We start from the raw sequence: 18,405 nt of genomic DNA on the forward strand, positions 1-18,405 counted from the left end.
CCTCCTCCTTCCCTTTCCAATGTACAAGACCTCTCTGAGATTCTTGAGGTATTCTTCCTTCCGCTGGTGGTTCCACTATGTTTAGCCGGGTTATTGAGGTCAACTCTTCCGATTTACTCATCATATGCAAGGTTTTTGGAGAATATTTCTCTCTACTGGTTGATTCCAATGGTATAATACTACATAGTGTTGATGAGGGTAACAGGTCCTCCTCAACCAATCTCTGTGGTGAGTGAATAATTTGTGATGACTCGGGGAATATTTCTTCCTCCTTGTTGGAAATTATTGGTGATGGCAGCATTTGTAACGATTCCTCTTCTTGACTGGAGACGGATGATGGTGATAGAGTCTGTAACGATTCCAGGATCTGCATGGAGTCTGATAACACTGGAAGGTCTTGTAATGATTCCAAGTCCTGATTGGAGACCAATAATGCTGGAAGGTTTTGTAATGATTCCTGGTCTTGACTAGAGATTGTTAATGGTGGAAGAATTTGTAATGATTCCTGGTCTTGACTAGAGATTGTTAATGGTGGAAGAATTTGTAATGATTCCTGGTCTTGACTAGAGATTGCTAATGGTGGAAGGTTTTGTATTAAGTCCTGCTCCCTGCCAGTGATGGGTGATGGTAGATTGTTTTTGATTGATTCCTGCTCCCTGCTGGAGACGGCTCTTGATGGACTGGTTGGTAATGATTCCTCCGCTTTAAAGGAAAGTGCTATTGGTGGAATCATTTCCTGCTCTTTATTTGAGTCAAATGCTGGTGGATTGTTTTGGACTGAGGCTTTGTCTCCACTGGTGAAATTTGAAACACTTTGGAAAGATTCATTTGTTCTTCCGGTGGGCTCTGAACGAAATGTTTTGACAGATTGAAGTTCTCTGCTGGTGAACTCTATTGCTAGTTCGCAGTGAAGGGATGACTGTGTTGCTATTTCCAAATTGCTATTGAGGTTTGATGGTTCCAGTTCCAGCTTGTGGCTAGTTTGTTGCAAAAGTACAATAGTCTGCGAGGACAGTGGCATGAATTCCTGTACAGCACCGTAGGCCAGTGGGCAAAGAGCAGTGTAGGATGCTGCCGATGACGATTCACCTTCTAGATTGAACTGTTTTTCTAGTAATATTGTGGATAAGGGGGGTTGAAAAATGCTTTCCCCTTCACTGCCAGGCTGTTGGACATTTTGGGGAAGAGGTTCGTCTGTTATATTGGTCAGCTGCAGAAATGACGACCATTCCTGTTCCATTCTGACAGGTTTTCGAAGTTGACCCGGTGAGTTGTCGTCTCTGTTGGAGAACGGAGGGACTGGAAGCATTTGGCTCCGTGTTCGCTGATCTCCGCCAGGTGAGAGCTGGGTCGTGGGCGGTCGAATTAACTCTGCTCTGTTTCTGTGAGTAGGCGTCCCAATCACCTTCCCTTTTTTCCTTGCAATCCTCGGTGGTGCTGGGATGTTGGGAAATGCTGTGGGCAACATTTTTTTGTTTCTGTTTGTAGGCTGAGGTGGAATTTTCTGGAAGATACTGTTGAAATCTGCAGGATTTGTGCAGGAGATGTTTGTGTTTGATGATGCTGCAACTTTGCAAGTTAAATCTGGGAGAGAAGATACTCCACTGTTGTCATTGAGCATAGGTTCCCCTGATGAATGAGTCACAGTGACGTGGGCTGATATGCCATCACCATCCTCTGAAATAGAATTTAAATAATCTTTAAGAATGGAGAAAGACTTGTTTAAAATACAGTTGATGAAGAGTAGCTCAGTCGGATCTTGCATGGCAGAGATTTTGAAGTTAAAACCCTCTAAGTGTGAAGGTGATAATAAAGGAAGGGTCACTGCTCATGCTTGTTTGTGGACAGAATGGCTACACCTAACTGTGGAGACTAGGGAACTGGGCTGACCAGTGATAGATCCAGTTCAATGTGAAGAGAGGAAAAGCTGTGAAATATGGAAATTAAAAGCAATAGAAATAAAACTATTGTGCAAAACATGGAGGGATTTAGAGATACTATTGGCTGAATCAGCAAAGCTGTTGATACCATAAGGAGAAGCAATAAAAAGAGCAGGCAGTAGGTCAGACTGCATTATCGGGAAAGTGAATTCAAACTTTCACAATAGTCCACAAACAATCCTCAGGGCGGTTTCCCTCTACTGTGGGTAGTTAATAGGGCATTTTATAACTAAATCATCTCTCTCTTTCCCAGTCTTTAATACTTCCGAGATTTAGACTGATTAACTACTGAGATTTGATGGTGGCTGTTGTTCTAGCATTCGATCAGTTAGTTGCAAAGTTACAATGATTCTGTAAATTTAAAAATTGAAGCTTTCAAAGCATATTTAGAATATTAATATGGATCAAAATAAGCCACATCCCCATCACCAAACCTAGGAATTCCAAAGTTCATCTTCCTCCAGTCCGAGAAAGCAACTGTTCACCACAAACTTATACGGTCTATTATTGAGTAAACTTTGTACCCATGCTGTCAGTGTTTCATGACATGTGCTTTAACTCTGCTGATAACTCTGTTGATCTATACTGTCAGTCTCTAAAAATCCTGAATATCTCTATCATGCCATCCCTCAGCTCCTGTCCCTCTGGGTAAATATTTGTCATCCATATTAACAATTGGGATGACAATATTGTTAGCATGGTAATTTGTGAGTGAAGCCAAATTGGTGCAATGGACAGTGAAGAAGGTTAATTAAGATTACTTCAGTATCGAGATGACCTGAAGAAGTGGGCCAAGGAGTGGCAGATGTAATTTAACTGTGATAAGTGCATACTGTTGCATTTTGGTCAGTTAAACCTGGACACGACTGGTACAGTAAATCATAGGGATGTGGAGAGTATTGTAGAAGAGAAAGATCGCAGAGTATAGGTATGTAGTTAACTGAAAATGGGGACACAGGGAGGTAGGATGCTTATCTGAAGAAGGGTCCTGACCTGAAACGTTACCTATTCACATTCTCCAGCGCTGCTGCCTGACCCGCTGAGTTACTCCAGCACTTGTCTTTTTTTTTGTAAACCAGCATCTACATTCCCTTGTTACTATGAAACGTTTAGTGTTGCTTGTCTTCATCCGTTAAGGCATTGAATACAGGAGTCAGGACATCATGTTACATTTGTACAAGTATTTGGTGTGACCTGAACTTTTTTCCCCAGAGCATTGGAGGTTAAGGGATGACCTTATACAGGTTTATAAAATCAAGGGGGGCATAAAATAGGTGAATGAGTACAGTTTATTTCCTAGAAGCCTAAAACTGATCACATAGATTTAAGTAAGACGATCAAAATTTTAAAAAGACCTGAGGGACACATGGATACATGGAGCAGTAGAGGGGAATATAATTACAATGTTTAGACCATATTTGGACAGGTACAGGATAGAAAAGGTTTTGTGAGATTTGGGCAAGCACAGTCAAATGGGGCAAGCTCAGATATATGTCTTGGTTGGCATGTATAGGTTGAGCTGAGGGGCCTGTTTCTATGTGGTATAACTCCATGACAAACAACAGGCAGCTCGGCACTGATCCCCTTGATACATCGTTGGGTACAGACCTCCAACCTGAAAAGCAACCTTCCATTACCATTCTCTAACTCCTATCACCAAATCAATTTTATATCCGACTGGCATGGTAGCCCTGGATCCATGTCATCTCATCTTCTGGCTAAAGGCCAGATGTCCATCAATCTCCTTGGTCACCTCTCTAAAAAAAGCTCAAATTTGCAGTTTCCTACATAAAGCATAGACACTCAGAATGTTTCCCAGCGTGGAAATGTCAAATTCTAGGGGAATATAACTTTAAAGTGAGAGGGGGAAAGTGTAAAGGTGATTTTTGAGGTGTGTATTTTTTTATACAGAGAATAGTGGGTGCCTGGAACGTGCAGCCGGAGGAGGTGGTGGAAGTGTATGTGTAGCAAATTTAAGTGGCATTTAGGCAGACAAGTGAACACAACAGGGGTGGAGGCACATAGATGATGTGCAGACAGATGGAATTGGTTTAAATTAGCATAATGATCAACACTGTCATCCTGAGATGAAGGTGGTTCTTCTGTGCTCTACTGTGATATGTTCTATATATTCTAAAGCCATGCTGGCCATCCCTAATCAGTCCTTGATTTTCCAAATGCAGATAGATTGAGTCTCTCAGAATTCCCTCCAGTAGCCTGTAATTTCCTGGTTAGTCCTTGCAGCCCCTCTCACCTTTAGCTGAGGTACAAGAAGATTGGAGGCTGTCTGATACAAAAAATCTCTGTCAAGTTCCTTGCAATTTCCTCCCTTGCTTCCCATGTCTTCAGTTAAACTTGGTCAAGCTCTGAGAATGTATCCACCTTTTTCAAGCCACCACCAACACCTCTTCTTCCAAAATGTTGGTAAGCTTCAGGACATCACTGTTCTCTTCCATCACAAGTTTCCATGACCTTGTCCAAGGTAAAACCAAATGAGCATGTCCTTTTCCGTGGAAATGTCAGCAACAATGCATTGATCATAGTGATGGTGTCAGGTGTCCTTTCTGGATTGTGCTGATGAGATGGGAGGACCTTTGCAAATCACTGAAAGATGAAACTTCAGAAAGTGTTTTTATTGAAGAAACCGTGACACTTCATGATGCTGTAATACAGTAATTGAGATTCTAACAAATAAAAAAGGATTTGCATTTTTCTATCATTTTCCATGTCTCTTTCAGGACATTCCAAAGTGAATTACATCCAATGGTAAAGTTTTGAATTGTAGAAAATGTGTCTGCAATGTAATTGACCAGATAATCCGGGTTTAGTGTTGACAATTATGGGATAATAGTGCTCTGGGTTAAGGTAAATGCCTCATCCAGCTGTTCCTCCGACATCGTAATATTCCCTCTGTACTGCCTGTTGGGCAGCGTAGAGTTCCCTCATTATTTGGAGTGGTGACCTTGACCTTAATGCCCAAGCCCACACCGTTGTGAAATGTATTTAAGCAGATGTCAACCTCGTACATTTTTGTGGATGTTGATTGCTCAGTTGGTTCAGGAAGATTCTTCCTTATTCTGCGGGACTGTGCAACCAAGCACAGTAATAGTTGCAATCTTGGTCATTGCTAATTCCAAAAGTGATTCGGCCACAGTGCAGCGAATGTGGTAGGTTCTCGAAGAGAAATCTCATAGAAGTCCCTTTGCACGTTCCCCTCTGGATCAGATAAATAATGTCGGATTGTCCTGGAGTGAAGGCAACAAGATCACAACTGGGGAATTATGAAATTTTATGGCAGAGCGCTTGAGGCAGTCTTTGAGATGTTTTCATTTGGCTCTAATCTCCATTGTCAGCGAATATTTCTGCTATAACAATCCAATTCCTTTCAGTAAGCTATTATGTGACCTATTTCTCCCTGCCCAGCAGTCAGCTCTGGCAGCTTACAGTGTTGGACAACAATTACTCCCTCTGGGTTTTTGTCATATAATACAGAAAAATAAAGCACAAATGGAGTTTTAACTCGGACAAGTGCAAAATGTTGTATTTTGGTAAGTTAAACCAGGAAGGACTTAAACAGTAAATGGTGGGGCTCTGGAGGGTGTCGTAGAACAGAGAAACCCAGGGATGCAAGTACAAAGGTAAATAAAGTGGTCAAAAAAAGTATTTGCATGCTTGCCAACTGTAACATGAACTCCCAACTTTTGTACTCAATAGATATGCTTGAGGTTTTTGGAGAGGTGTTTAAGGGGAATGATGAGGGCTGGGAGATAGATGTTGTTCATGTGAACTTTAGCAGGACTTTGAAAAGGTCGCACATCATAGCCTGACCCTGAAAGATAGTTTGCATGGGATTCAGGATGAGCTCGCTAACTGGATAATTGGAAAATGGGGTGGTTGAGAGGTAAAAATAGATCAGCCATGATTGAATGGCAGAATAGACTCAATGGGCCAAATGGCCTAATTCAGCTCCGGCCCATATGGTCTTGAAGCAGTTGAGACAGTACAGTAACAACATTTAAAAGACGAATACATGGATAGAAAAGATTGAGAGCAATATGGGCGAAACGTTGATAAATGAGACTAGCTTGGATGGGACACCTTGATTGCCATAGATGAGTTGGGCTGAAGGGCCGTTTGAGTGCTATATAACTATGATTCTATCTTTGAACTTCATGATTTCACAGAGACACAAGAAACTGCAGATGCTGGTTTACATAAAAAGATATAAAGAGCTGGAGTAACTCAGTGGGTCAGGCGGCATCTGTGGAGCACGTGGTTTAGGCAAAATGTTGGGTTGGGATCCTTCTTCAGACTGATTGTAGTGGGGGGAGGGGTGGGGAAGGTTGAAAGAGAGGTGGGGGTGGGACAAGGTCTGGCCACTAATATATAAATACAGGTGAGGGGAGGTTTTGATCGGCAGGTGGCTGGACAAAGGCCAGAGATGAAATGACAAAAAGTGTGAGATAAAGAGGTCAGAGTGGATGCAGAATGAAATGTGAAGAATTAATCTAGGTGGAGGGGGGCATGGGATGAATGGAAGAGAAAAGTGAGAAATAGGTGAACATCCAGATGGGGCTCAGAAAGAGATGGGGGAAAAGGGAGGTGGAGGGAAGGGAATGGAAATTATTTATGGCTTAATTATCTAAAATTGGAGAATTCAATGTCATGCCATTAGGTTGTAAGCTACCCAAATGGAATATAGGGTGGTGTTCCTCCAATTTACGTGTGACTTCATTCTGTCAATGGAAGAAGATCAAGACAGAAATGTCAGTATGGGAAGGGGAGTTAAAATGGTTATCAACCAGGTGATCCAGTAGGCGTTGACGGTCCAAGTGCAAGTGTATGGTAAACAGTTGCTTAGTCTACGCTTGGTCTCGCTGATGAACAGGAGGCCACATCGAGAACAATGAGCGCTGTAGATGAGGTTAGAGGAGGCGCAAGTGAACCTCTGCCTCACCTGGAGGAACCATTGGGATCCTTGGATGGATGTGATGGAGGAGCTGCAGGTTCAGGTGTTACATCTCCTGCAGTGCAGGAGAAAATACCCGGGGAGGGGGTGGTTTGGGTGGGAAAGGATGAGTGAACCAAAGAGTTGTGGAGGGAGCAATCAGTCTCTGTGGAAAGGGGTGGGGTTGGGAAAATGTGACTTGTGGTGGGATCATGTTGGATGTGGCAGTGAAGGTTTCCCCTTCTACTCTGTGCCCCACCTGATTGCACATCCATTTCTCCCTCCCCCCTGCTCCCACCTCATCCCATTCCACATATATTCATTTCTCTTCACATTTCCCACATCTTCTATCCCATCTCCTTATCTAACACTTCTATCTTTTCACGTCTGGCCTTTGTTCAACCATCTGCCCCTCAACGAGCTTTTGGAGGAGGTAGTTGAGGCAGACACCATCACAATGTTTAAAAGACATTGGGACAGATACATGGTAAAGATAGGTTTAGAGGGATATGGGCCAAACGTAGACAGATGGGTCCACTGTATTTGGGACATGTTAGTTGGTGTGGGCAAGTTGGGCTCAAGGGCATGTTTCCACTCTGTACAACTAAGGGTCCAGACCCCAAACGTCACCAATTCATGTTGTCCAGTGATGCTAACTGACCTAAGGATTTATCCCAGCACTTTGTTTTTTCTTGGTTTTATACACCTCGAAAACATCATCCCTCGGTCTCCTTTGCTCCAAAGAATAATGCCCCAGGTACACAAAAAAGCTGGAGAAACCCAGCGGGTGCAGCAGCATCTATGGAGCGAAGGAAATAGGCAACGTTTCGGGCCGAAACCCTTCAGCCTGGCCAAACTCTCCCTATAGCTCAGGCCTTTGTGCCTGGCAACCACCTCATATATCTCCTCTGCCCTCTTTCCAGCTAAATGGCATTTTTCCAAAGCAAGGTGACTAAAACTGAACATGTAGACCGCTCGGATCTGATCGGTCTACATGTTAGCTCGACTACACCTGTTCGTGGGTGCAACATCTAACTTCCCATGGATCAGCCTCGCTCATATCCAGGTATTTGCTCCTCAGCAGAGCCGCGCCATAACTGGCCAGATGTGTGCAACAGCTGTCGGGGGTGAGGGGCGATCCCTTATCTTGTTTCCGCCTGGCATGTGTCGGGTGTGAACCTTGCACTTGTCCACGTCCACGACAGAATCTTCCCAGTGCTGGTGGTCATTTGAGATGTAGTGTGGGACGGCCCGGGTGTAAACCTTGCTCCAGCCTGCGGCCAACCCCGCCTTTACCCGAAGGGGACTCCCGGACCATTCTCCGTTCTTACCTTGAAACAAATTTTGTTGGGAACTTGTGATGCTCCTTCTGTGGATCCTGCTGAAGAACCCGGAGAGGTGTGTGATCCTGTTGCCCATGAGACCCAGAGAGCCAACCTGCTCCTATCCGCGTCTCTCACTCTTCCTGCCCCGACCTCTGAACATCGTCCGCCTGTCTGCTGGCTCCGTGAATTTGTTCTTCATTGATATCGATGCAGTTCGAGACCGGCCACTATTCGGAACAGATTTTCCCGATTTTTTCACAGTCCGCCCCGTTTCCCCCCCTTACTGTCTGTCCCGAGATCGATCTCTTTCTATATTTTCTCGACGTACATATGATTCTCCAAAGTATTTTACACTTTTTTATAAAACACAGATGTGACGCCGCTGCTATAGAAACCTCGGGTGTCATTATTCGCCGCTCGCCCGTCACTGGGCGACGGTCGGCGTCACTGGCGGGTCACTGGCGCTCACCCTCACCCCTGTTACCCTCCTGACCTCACCCCTGCCCCCTGCCCTCCCCCCCCCCCCCCCTCCCTGCTCCTTCTCCTGCCCTGCCCCTGCCCCACACACCCCTGGTACTCTCCGCCCCCCCCCACCCGCGCCCTACCCTTCCCCTGCCCTGCCCCCCTGGTACCCTCCCAGCTCTGTCCACCCCCTCCCCTGCCCCCCCCCCCTTTTCCTCCTGCACCCCTCCCCATCCTGCCTCCCTCCCAGCTCTGCTACCCGCCTGCTACCCTTCGCCTCCCTTCCCTGCCCTCCACCCGCCCTGCCGTTGACCAATTATCGGGCCAGAAGACTGAGTTCAAGTCAGAACCAAGATTAGTTTCTCAAAGTTCACAACAGTAGCTCCTCAGGCTGACTATAGACACCGCATGAAAGAAATAAAAGCAGAGATGAGGTCAAATGAGTTGTTAGCGTGAGGCGGGTCAGTTTCACCAGCTATTGAGCAGCTGAGAGGAGAGTGAGGGTTAGGCTGAGAAGAATGACTGGTTCCAGTGGTGTATCTTGGGAGGACAGACACATACAACCATTCGGAACAGCCTTTTCAGGAGAGCGTGTGTGTTGAGGTGCCAGTGTTCAGTTTTGAGGGTGAGTGTTGAGGCTTTGGCGCGAAAGTGAGATAAAGTAGGGTCTTGTTTGCACCAGTTGCAGTGGAAATAGACGTGGTATATTCCTCCTGCACGATGCGGCACGTCGGGGAGACCTCCAGTATCAGTGGCGGCTAGAATTGTTGGGAGTGCTCCCAGCTGCAGCCCCGGCCAGACTGTCCGAGGGAAGTGGGACAGCAGCTGAAGCTGAACGGCCGCAGGATACCGAGGGCTTCAGAGATAGGAGTTGTGGAGGCAGAAAGTACACAGTTATTCACCAGGAAAGGCAACAGGCAAAGTGCGGGAATCCCCGGTTGGAAGGTTGAAAGCATGTATACCCTTTTGATACTTAGGGTGGGGTGGGGTGGGGTCATAATCATTCAGGGGGCAGCAGCCAAGCTTCACCACTGTATGTAGCATTACTGAAAATAACACTGCTTACCTACTCCAACATCTTCCAAAGCCTTGACCCCTCTGCTATAAAGAAGGAGAAGGGCTTCAGACGCTTTGAAAAGTCCAAACATGTTCCCTCGTGCCTTGAACATATCTCATTGTTTGTTCAATCTCACCCATCTGGCACACTGTCATTTGGCGTAAGACATGTACAAACATAGCTCAGTGTATAAGAAATATAGGAAAAGGGAATGCAAGGATCTACAGATCAGTTGGCCTTTCTCCAACCATCTCTGCCTCAGAGGGCGGCGGAGGCAGGTTCTCTGGATGCTTTCAAGAGAGAGTTAGATAGGGCTCTTAAAAATAGCGGAGTCAGGGGATATGGGGAGAAGGCGGGAACGGGGTACTGAATGGGGATGATCAGCCATGATCACATTGAATGGCGGTGCTGGCTCGAAGGGCCAAATGGCCAACCCCTGCACCTATTGTCTATTGTCTATTGTCATCTGCCTATCAAAACCCCACCTCACCTATTTCCACCCATCTGCAGTATGGCTGTCATGGAAGCAATCCATGCTTGGTCAATTACTATCTCATAGAAGTATCAGAATTATATGAGAACTATTAAAATATCTGAGATCCAATGTCAGTTGAGCCACCAGCCAAGCTTCTGTATGGTTGCACCTTGCACCAGAGTAGCACCTGCAATAAAGTCGCCATCCTCAGAGCAGAGAAGAGTAGGTCATATTAGCGTAGGTGGTCGTATTTACTAATAAAAGTAGACTGAACATGATGCTCCTTTCTTTGCACTGTCAGAGATGGATCAGCGTACACTAATAACGGACCAACAATGGACCATTGTGAGCTCCTTGGCCATCGGTACCAGCTCTGATTTGTTCTGTAACTTTTCATACCTTGAGTTTCCCTCTCCACCGACTATCAGTCTGAAGAAGGGTCTCGATCCGAAACGTCACCTAATCCTTTTCTCCAGAGGTGTTGCCTGATCCGCCGAGTTACTCCAGCACTTTGTGTCTATCTTCAATGAGATTACCAAGTTGAACAGAGATCTGTTTTCAAAAATCTGTGGATAACTTTGAAACTTGTTTGATAGAAACAGAGTGCCCAGAGTGCTCAGCTTCAGCTGTAGCCATTTATAAGAGTAAATGCTCGCAACGGCAATTTTCGGATTAGGCTGTTAAAATGAAGATTCCTTCATGCAACGATCAGGTCACTTTTAAAGCATAATTTATATCAATAACGACAGCAGCAGTTGTTCGGGCAAAACATTTGCTTATTCATGTCATACTAAAGTAACGCCGACATTCCCTTCAAATTCTTTGGACCTTAAATAATGACAGAAAAGATTCCTTATCGCCGGAGGGCGGAGATTTGGACTAACACACGAGGTGGCATGTGATCGGTGTCATGCACCAAGTATCACTGTGTCTCCGGTGCCAAACGAAGATCTGGAATGTATGGTGAATTCCTCGGTGCCGTTGGAGTTTTCAGGGAATCAGACAATCAAAGACGTGATAGACACACAACGCTGAAGTAACGCAGCGGCTCCGACGGCATGAAACTAAGCAGGACAGGCAGCATCTCTGGAGAGAAGGAATGAATGTGAAGTTTGGCTGGGACTCATGCCACGTGGCAGCCCGGTGTAGTCCCGATCTTCCAACCTACCTCATTGCGGACGTTTTATTGTCCCTCTGTAACAGTAGCCCTGCAATGCTGTAACATTTTATTTTGCATTCTGGTAACCTGTTATATTTGTGTATGTCCTGATTGTACGATGTGTAAATGGTATGTTAGCATTCATAGCAAAAGGATTTGAGTATAGGAGTAGGGAGGTTCTACTGCAGTTGTACAGGGTGAGACCACACCTGGAGTATTGAGTACAATTTTGGTCTCCTAATCTGAGGAAAGACATTCTTGCCATAGAGGGAGTACAGCGAAGGTTCACCAGACTGGTTCCTGGGATGTCAGGACTTTCATATGAAGAAAGACTGGATAGACTCGGCTTGTACTCGCTAGAATTTAAAAGATTGAGGGGGGATCTTATAGAAACTTACAAAATTCTTAAGGGGTTGGACAGGCTAGATGCGGGAAGATTGTTCCCGATGTTGGGGAAGTCCAGAACAAGGGGTCACAGTTTAAGGATAAGGGGGAAATCTTTCAGGACCGAGATGGGAAAAACATTTTTCACACAGAGAGTGGTAAATCTCTGGAATTCTCTGTCACAGAAGGTAGTTGAGGCTAGTTCATTGGCTATATTTAAGAGGGAGTTAGATGTGGCCCTTGTGGCTAAATGTATCAGGGGGTATGGAGAGAAGGCAGGTACAGGATACTGAGTTGGATGATCAGCCATGATCATATTGAATGGCGGTGCAGGCTCGAAGGGCCGAATGGCCTACTCCTGCGCCTATTTTCTATGTTTCTATGACTTGACTGCATAGTACGCGAACAAAAGCTGTTCACTGTACCTCGGTACACGTGAAAATAACAACCAATGCCAATATACGTCGCAGCCTCTGGACTCATTCTGTCTGAAGAAGGGTCCCCACCTGAAACATCTCCGATCCATGTTCTTTCAGGATGCTGTCTGGCCCTCTGAGTTATCCCAGCGCGTTGTGTTTTTATTCTACTGACTCGTGCCAGATTTGGCGAGTGATGGGTTGTGGTCGAATCATAACGCTCGCAAATGGCAGAATTCTACCGACACACTTCATCGGCGTTTGGCGTATTCCTTCCACAGAAATACGCCAAACCATTAAATCATTGTTAGAGAGGTTCAGGGTTAAGACTCTTCGGAAATCGAGTGCAAGTCACCCTGGGCCCCCGAGGGAATGTTTTCACCATAAAGAGCTTTATTTGTCTCTGTCTGGCTTGCTTATTCCAAGGGTTGTGCAACCCGTCCCAAAGGAAGTTTCCAACGAACACTATAATTGTGGCGCCTGAGAGTGGCAGCCAGCCCACGAGACCATGCATCGACAACAGCTAGTTCATCGCCTCGATTTAATTTACTATCCAATCCTCGCTGCCGTCGGGATTCCCGGTGAGTAACAACAACCAATTATTTCCGCGCTGTGTTGCCCTGCATTGCTAACTACCAGCCTATACCGTGGTGTCAATATTCACAGAATGTGGCGACTGTAGCCCGGGCTTGTTGGATGTTCGGGTTGCGAGTGAAGGGTGCGATCGTCTCAAGGACGAGGCTGTTTCTTCCTTCAGCGTGAACTTCTAACAGGACAAGCCGGAGTTGGTCTAGACACACCTTTCGTGCTTCTCGATGGGAAATTCGAGTTGCCCAGTGTACAGAAACATCGCGCCTACTAATGCAGGCTCGTTATTTTATATGTAATAACGTTTCTGCTGTGTTTCCTTCGTTTTTTAACGCGTGTGGAATACTCCATCTGAAGCAATCAATTAATTTATATTTACACTGTAATTTATCTCTGCAGTTTATATTCTTAAATATTACCACTCCCTTCATTTATTCTATTGCCGCACCTATGTTATAATCTAGGCCACTGTGTTATCCAAATGGACTATTGTAGGCTTCATCTTTCCCTGATCATCTGACTGGCTTTGATTTATTCTTCAAATATCTTTAATTAATTTGTTCTTTGTACCTTTCATATCTCTTGTTTTCCTCTCCCCTGAGTCTGAAGAAGGATCTCGACCTGTTCCTTCTCTCTAGAGATGCTGTCTGAGCCGCTGCGTTACTCTAGCATTTGTGTCTGTCTTCGGTGTAAACCAACATCTGCAGTTCCTTCCTACACTGGTTATCCAATAATCCTAATATTCTGTTATTCATACTGCGGCACGATGGCGTAGCGTTAGAGTTACTGCCTCATAGCGCCAGAGACCCGGGTTTGATCCTGACTACTGTACTGTGCTGTCTGTACGGAGTCTGTACGTTCTCCCCGTGTCCAGCGTGGGTTTTCTCCGAGATCTTCGGGTTTCTCCCACACTCCACAGGGTTGAAGGTTAACTAGATTGCTATAGGTGTAAATTCTTCCTAGTGTGTGTAGGATAGTGTTAAAGTGCGGGGGATCACTGGCCGATGTGGACTCGGTGGGCCGAATGGCCTGTTTTCGCGCTGTATCTCTAAAACTGAAACTACTTGGGAATTTGCCCCGTGCACCTTATATTGAATGAAAGAGACTCGTGTGGAAGGACTGAGTCCGGGTGTGTTTTGCCCATGTAATTGAATATTCGGTTGTACAAGGATAGTCATGGACACGGGAGGTTCAGCATACTTCATAATGTTAGTTGCGTTATTTGAATTGGGACATGTTGAAAGCAGAATTGGATACAAGTTGACTTGCTGCTTCCGCTCAAAACTGATCGCTAACGCCTTTAATTATTTTACAGTGAACGCGGTGGCGTTGGTGATTCTGTCGCGTGGGAGGTGTGGCCTCTCCCAATGCATCACGAATTACCTGTTAACAATGGCTGGAGCAGATCTCTTGGTGGTTATCTTTGATGTCGTTTTGTACCGGATCAGTTATATCTTTTTCCGAGGTTCTTTCCTGGACGTCACACCCGTTTGTCGTATCATTATTGTGCTGCTCAATGCGGCCACAGACGCTTCCGTTTGGCTAACAGTCACCTTCACCTTTGATCGATATGTGGCTGTTTGTAGCCAAAAGCTAAAAGTGAAATATTGCAGCAAGCAAACGTCAGCCAAGGTCATTGCATCGGTGTGTGTAATAAGCTTATTGAAATGCATCCCGTGGTATTTTGTGTTTGGGCCTCGGTATACGGTCAGCAGTGTGCCCTGGGACTGCGTTGTAAAGCCAGTTTATTTTTCCTCCCCCGGCTGGGCAGTGTTTGCTTGGCTCCACCGGGCGTTCACCCCTTTCCTCCCATTCGCCTTGATTCTGTTTCTCAATATTCTGACAGTCAGACACGTTTTGGTGGCAAGCAGAGCTCGTCGGAGTTTCCGCAATCACAGCGGCGGGGAGAAGGACGATGACCCCGAGATGAGGAACAGGCGGAAATCCATCGTTTTACTGTTTGCTATATCTGGAAGTTTCATCCTGCTGTGGATGTTGGACATTGTGTACTTCATAATGTTGCGGATTACGGGTGTGTATTATTACAAAGGCCCCCACGACCCCGTGTTTCTTTTGCAACAAACCAGTCGCATGTTGCAGCTTCTGAGCTGCTGTACAAACACGTGTATTTACGCCATAACACAGACTAAGTTCAGGGAGGAGTTGAAAAATGCAATACTCTACCTGATTGTTCGAATTAAGAAGTGTAATGTGATATTATAAATCAATCCTTCTCAATTGATTGTATTTGCTGGCTTTGCAAAAACATAATTATTTTTAAATGTCAATAAGAGCGACCAGGTGGCGCAGTGGTTGAGTTGCTGCCTTACAGCGCTTGCAGCGCCGGAGTCCCGGGATTTTGTACGTTTTCCCAGTCCGTCACCTGCGTGGGCTTTCTCCTGTCTTTAGTTCCCTCCCACACTCCAAAGCCGTACAGGTCTGTAGGCTAATCGACTTGGTATAAATGTAAAACGTGTCCCTAGTGTGTGTAGGATAGTTGTTCAAGAAGGAACTGCAGATGCTGGAAAATCGAAGGTAGTCAAAAATGCTGGAGAAACTCTTTTTCTCCAGTTTCTCCAGCATTTTTGTCTACCTGTGTAGGATAGTTAGTGTGCGGGGATCGCTGGTCGGCGCGGACCCGGTGGGCCGAAGGGCCTGTTTCCGCGCTGTATCTCTAAAACTAAACTAAACTAATACGTACTGGGTGATCCAAATATAATTGGGTGATCCAAATAGTGAAAACCAATTAAAATATGGGAGAGGATTACAACTTGACAATCATTCAATCTGGTGTCGTTTGGAGAAATGGGGGAGTTCTCCAGCTGCCGAACCCGTACAGAGTGTGGCCCTGGCGTTTCAGAGCCGACACCACATCCATGGCAGTGACCGTCTTGCGCTCGGTGTAAGTGTCCGCATCCCGGATCACATTCTCTAAGAAAACCTCCTGGTTTCCTCGTAGATGAGACCCAAGGTCCGCTTGACACTGCCACGCTGATCCAGGCGCTGGATGGCTGGTTTGATGATGCCTTGGATATTATCGCGAAGTACTTTTCGATGCCGCCTGGCTCCGCCTTTGTCCAGTCCCTTGCCACATTTCCCAGACGTGATGCTCCTGCACCGACGATGTGGCAGCAAGAATTATTTTTATTTTTAAATGAATCAAAATAAACTTTATTCAAGTAAAAAAAAAAAGTACAATACAGGAACTGTGCAAAAAAAATCACCCCACATTCTGGGAGGCTATACATAAATTCAATACTGTTTACACAAATCACACAATTTTACCCCACACCCTTGCCACTCACTCATGCGCTCCCCTGGCGTGAAATCCCTTCTCTTAGTTTGAGGGGCGTCTCCACCACACCCTGCCCCAATGTCCTGCAGCGGAAGGGCCCACTGTGGTCCTCCCCCACAGAGCCTTGGAGTTGGCTGTACCAAGCTTCAACGCGTCCCTCAGCACGTACTCCTGCAGCGGGCCAGTCGGCAATATTCCCTGACTGACATCTCGCTCTGCTGGGAGGTCAAGAATTCTTGAATGAATTCGATAAATGAATTATGAATGAATCAGGGAGATTATAATTAAAGTTGTTCCCAGGATCTGGGAATCATGTGACTATACACTGTAATCATGGATTGTCTTTCTGCTGACTGGTTAGCACGCAACAAAAAGCTTTTCAGGTACCTCAGTTACATGTGACAATAAACCAAACTAACTCTGGGGAACACAGATAGACCCATGTGTGTTCCGTCTGAGAAGGTGATGCTGGACCTTGTGAGAGCATTTTGAAGTAGCTGAGGTGTTTTTGGAGGTCATCAGAGAAGATGGTCATTGGGACAGTGTGAAGATCCAGCCACATTAGATGAATATTTAAGAGTCCAGCGTGTTCATTTGTCAATATGAACCAGAGCAATGACAGTCTCACTTACTTTACAGGCATATGTGATGCAAAAACACAATGAATAAAAACACCAAATAAGACATAATAAATAACACAAATAAATATGTCAAAGATTTTCAGATACTGTAAGTAACCAGACCATGATGGTGCGAAAGGCACAATGATTGGGTTGATACAAGACCCAACATAAGATTGACATCCCAACCATTGAAGAGATCTACATGATGCAGCCATATCAAAGACACACACCACCCAAGCCACGTTCTCACCTCGATAGTTGAGACCCATGAGACCGCAACTCCACACTGTTTGGGACAAATGGTTGCATCTCTTCAGTTCATCTGTTTGCAGAAATGAAATTCAATTCGTTTTAGTTTAGTTTATTGTCACGGGTGTGCAGTGAAAAGCATTTTTTGTGTGTTATCCAGTCAGCGGAAAGACTATACATGATTACAATCAAGTTGTTCCACAGTGCACAGATACTGAGTAAAGGAAATAACATTCAGTGCAAGAGAAACTCCAGCAAAGTCCGATTAATGATGGTCTCCAATGAAGTAGATGTAGCTCAGGACTGCTCTCTAGTTGGTAATAGGATGGTTCAGTTGCCTGATTACAGCTGGGAAGAAACTGTCCCTCAATCTGGAGGTATGCGTTTTCTCACTTCTGAACCTTTTGCCCGATGGGAGAGGGGAGAAGAAGGAGTGACCGGGGTGTGACCCGTTCTTGATTATGTTGGTGGCCTTGCTGTGGCAGCGTGAAGAATGTTGCCAACCATCAGATATCTCTGTGCTACAAGAACTCCAACAATCTGTTTTAGCTGCAACTGATTTATCTTCTCAACTAAGGTCATTGAGTTTGCCTCATGATACTACAGGCTAATATTAACTAGCCACAATATACACTGCCCTCCATAATGTTTGGGACAAAGGCCGATCATTTATTTATTTGCCTCTGTACTCCACAATTTGAGATTTGTAATTAAAAAAAATCACATGTGGTTAAAGTGCACATTGTCAGATTTTAATAAAGGCCATTTTTATACATTTTGGTTTCAATATGTAGAAATCACAGCAGTGTTTATACATAGTCCACCCATTTCAGGGCACCATAATGTTTGGGACACAGCAATGTCATATAAATGAAAGTAGTCGTGTTTAGTATTTTCTTGCATATCCTTTGTATGCAATGACTGCTGGAAGTCTGCGATAAATGGACATCACCAGTTGCTGGGTGTCTTCTCTGGTGATGCTCTGCCAGGCTTGTATTGCAGCCATCTTTAACTTATACTTGCTTTGAGGGCAAGTACCCTTCACTTTTCTCATCAGCATATACAAGGCATGCTCAATTAGGTTCAGATCGGGTGATTGACTTGGCCACTCAAGAATTGACCATTTGAAAAACTCCTTTGTTCCTTTAGCAGTATGTTTGGAATCATTGTATTGCTGTAGAATAAACTGTCGGCCAATGAGTTTTGAGGCATTTGTTTGAACTTGAGCAGATAGGATGTGTCTATACACTTCAGAATTCATTATGCTACTCCAGCAGCAATTGTATTATCAATTAAGATAAATGAGCTAGTACCTTCAGCAGCCATACATGCCCAGGCCATAACACCCCCACCACCGTGTTTCACAGATGACCTGGTATGCTTTGGATCTTGGGCAGTTCCATCTCTCCTCCATACTTTGCTCTTGCCACCATTCTGATATAAGTTAATCTTTGGGGGGACTATGTGTAAACACACTTGTAATT

The 18,405-nt window shown here is 45.1% G+C and overlaps 1 long non-coding RNA gene across 1 annotated transcript; it reads right to left on the reverse strand.

Annotated features, from left to right (window-relative positions):
• Positions 1-16,094: 16,094 nt before the first annotated feature.
• On the reverse strand, positions 16,095-18,029 carry LOC116981624. Its single transcript, XR_004414262.1, has 3 exons — positions 17,967-18,029; positions 17,268-17,269; positions 16,095-16,107 (listed from the first exon to the last, which is right to left on the reverse strand). It is a non-coding gene; the product is annotated as an uncharacterized LOC116981624 (long non-coding RNA).
• Positions 18,030-18,405: the final 376 nt, after the last annotated feature.

This window comes from Amblyraja radiata, chromosome 15 (assembly GCF_010909765.2).
Source record: "Amblyraja radiata isolate CabotCenter1 chromosome 15, sAmbRad1.1.pri, whole genome shotgun sequence".
NCBI lineage: Eukaryota > Metazoa > Chordata > Chondrichthyes > Rajiformes > Rajidae > Amblyraja > Amblyraja radiata.